We start from the raw sequence: 3,706 nt of genomic DNA, 5'->3' as shown, positions 1-3,706 counted from the left end.
TCATCCAGTATTCAATGGTAGTGTAATTGTGCGAAAAAGTGATCATGTTTTGAGACGAATCGATTAGTAGATAATCAGAAACATGACGAACTGTAAATCTTAAGACGAAAATGTGTCCTAAATTGAAAAGTGAGTTTATTTGAAATGAAAAAAACGATAACCGAAGAACTTAAAACCATTTCTTTCAATAGGAAAGTGTGACAATAGCTTTTATAATCATTTTAAAACATTTCACAGTTTGGTTCAGGTAGGTTTTAAAATATTATTCATGTTCAAAGTAATGAGGTGAAGGGATGAGATGGAAATAGGAGCTCAGATGAAATAGGGAGCCGTTACCCTATGACATGTATTTTTTTATTATTTCCGTCGGAAATTTACAAAAAAACTGAAACTTGGATTTCACTGACAATCTTAAAAATTTTGGTAAATATATCTAAACTCTAAAAACAATTATATTTTTGTATTGCACAAAAGATTTAAACAATTTTTATGCACAACCCAAACGCAATTGATAACCACTAAAATTTTGATTTTGTTTGCCATAGAATCTCAAAAAATAGGAAATTTTAAAATTTCCGAGTTAAGCGCTATTCACACTAGGCCGTGACGTATCCGGAACGGGACTGGGCCGGATCCCGTCCGGGTTTCGCTTCAAATTTGTTTAATGCAGCACCATGTGAATATTCTCACTAGACCGTGTCGTACCCGTGTCTGTATCGACACACGTCCGAAGCACGGTCAAAGCATGCATTCCCAAGTAGCACACGTTATTACACTTCAATGACAGCAACCTCTATGAAATAAATTCATGGAACTAGTTGAAGACATTGCAACGTGCATTAAAACTGCTATGTAACCTGAAAAGCGTAAGAGGCGGACATTTACGTTAGTTGCGCTTTTTTTAATTTACGAAAACATGGAAATAACGAAGTCCTTGTATTGATAAAATATTTCTTCTTAAAGGGAAAGTCCAGCACTCAGCAATGAGTGGAGAAGTGTTACTCGAACTCGGATCCATTGAAAACAAAGATTTCTGTCATCCGGAAAAAAATTAGGCAAGTTTTGATAATCGTAACGAACGCATAATCCAAGCTCGTGAAATTAGGTGTGCTGAGATGATTAGCACATCAACAGAATATGCTTTATCGATCTTACAGCTATTTGATCTTCGAATTTGATCAATGGCCCGACAGTAGCTTTCAAACGAGCCAAAGTTTGTTAAAATCGGTTCAGCCATCTCTGAGAAAATTGAGCGGTAAAAATATCTTCTAAAAGTGCACACACATACATACATTTTCCGATCTCGTCGAACTGGGTCGAACACTATGTGTCTCAGAGGCTCCGTTCGATAGTCGGTTTTTCCAGCAATTCTAATACCTTTCTATAGAAAAAGGCAAAAACTTTGATAGCATCCGGTATTAAATCACGAAATAGATCGATTTCACTTCATAGATATTCAGTCCACTCACCTTTTTCATTTATGTTTTTCTATTTATGATACTATAAAAAAGAAGAAAAAAGAAAAAAACATGGCGACTCTGTAAACAGCTGCTCAAACTCATTTGATTTGTTGGTGGGTGTAATCCTTTCTTGGAAATCAATTATCGAAAAGCAAAACAGTTTCATATTCTGTATCGAAATTGGTTATGGTCGGAGCTAAACTGAAAAAAATCCACCAAGAAAAATAAACGGTCATTTTCGACCCTAGTTTAGCACTTTTAATTCTTAATAACTTTTTTAAATAACAATGAATATTTTTGGTTGTAGTTCCTACCGGAGCACACACTCGGTTCAAACGCAGTGCGCTTCATAGGAAAATTCCACGGTGCAATATGCGGTAAGAGCAAATACAAATAATAATACCCCTAAAGTACGATTCAGACCGTCCGGCTTCTTCCGTCACCGTCACCGGAACGTCAACGTCCGTCACCGTCATTCTAATTCACACGATCCGGTTTCCTATCCGTGTCCGTCATGCCATTTTCTTACACGCAGAATTTCAAGAACTTAGTTCCGCACAATTTTATTCCACTAATACAAAATCTGGGAGCTTTTGAAGCCAATCAATCTGTTGTTTTCCTACCTTTTAATCGAATAAATAACTTTCAAAATTAGCTAGAAAGAGGAAAAAACAAAACAATGAGTTCCACTCACCAACGTAACGTACTTTGCAAATCTACTGATAAATTTAATTACCTATATGTGGTATATTTTGTTTAAGAGTGGGATCTTGACATCGAATACATACATAACAAACGTCAGCTCAATACCGTAATCATATGAATCGTGCATGTGTGCGATAATCACAGTCCGTCAAATATTCTTTCGGAGAAATGTTGACGGAGCTTGCCGTTGACGAACGTTGACGTTCCGGATCTCTGCTGGATCGTGTGAATGCGCAAAGGGAAAACTCGTTTGACTAATTTTGACGGAGGCTGGACGTTCCGGTGACGGTGACGGAAGAAGCCGGATCGTCTGAATCGTACATAAGTCCCATACAAACGAAACGCCAATGTTTGGTTCACAGCCTGAACAAGTAAGCCTAGCAAATTACTCCCTTTCGTTGCGATAGTTTGAAAATGTGGAAGGAGATCGTTTCTGGCAACGCTTTATGCTAGTTGCTACGGTGCAAAACAAACTTGTTTGTTTATGTTTATCGTTGCTGTATTAAACTGCAACAATCAGTCTAAATATCACCGGCACTAGCACAAAAGATGAAAAATGAACACAAACACCCACGAATCTACAAATATCAATACAGCTAGTAGTATATTCATGGTGGCTTAACCATTCTAGATTATTGTTTAACTTACATTTCGCTTGTGATCTTGATTATCAGATAAAAAACGGTTTGTTTATTTATTTTTCACTATAATAAACAGTAACTATAGCGGCCCTTACACGATCATTAAAAGTGTCATTACTAAAAAGGAATGGCACTTTTAATGATCGTGTAAGGTCTACGAGTTCAGTAATGATGGAATTGTGGATTTTCCATCATTACCAACATTATTTCTTCTTCTTATTTTTTTTGTGGAAGTGATGAATATCTTTAGAACTATACGCGAAAAAATGACAAAGTGTAGATTTAAATTGTTAATATTTCATTAACCTTAACGTTTCAATGGCAAATCAAATTTATTTTCAGCTAAACGAAAATAAAAATATTGCTATTGCTGGAGTAGTTACAAATACTCATCATTAATAATGAACTTGTAATGCTAAAAAGTAATGATGTACAGTAATGCAGTAATGACGAGCGTTTGAGCAGAAGTGTCATTACTTAGTAATGACACTTTTAATGATCGTGTAAGGGCCACTTATGGTGAACTTGTTCTTACCCTTCAGTGTTGCTAGTTTTATAGAAAACTCGTTAAAGTACATTGTCACTCTGACAGTGTATCATGACAGTGTACCGGTAAAATACCCTAGTGATCACGTTTTTCTATGTGTTAGTGCGGTTGTCATTTTATTTTGGAATAACAGAGAGACGTGAAGAAGAAAAAACACGAACAAATGACGTTCCGGGAGTTGCTTTCATGAAAATATTTAGAGTTGGTTCTGTTTGCGAAAATATTGACAGTGAAATGCGGTGTTTTGTTCCGAGATGTTTCAATCGTTTTCATCACCTGCATTTGAAATGCCACCCACAGCACAATCACTCCATTATCCATAATAACTGTAATAGAAACCACCGTGCGATCCG

This window comes from Malaya genurostris, chromosome 3, assembly GCF_030247185.1.
Source record: "Malaya genurostris strain Urasoe2022 chromosome 3, Malgen_1.1, whole genome shotgun sequence".
Taxonomy (NCBI): Eukaryota; Metazoa; Arthropoda; class Insecta; order Diptera; family Culicidae; genus Malaya; species Malaya genurostris.
The sequence above is the reverse complement of the archived record's forward strand: the minus strand, read 5'-3'. Positions refer to the sequence as shown.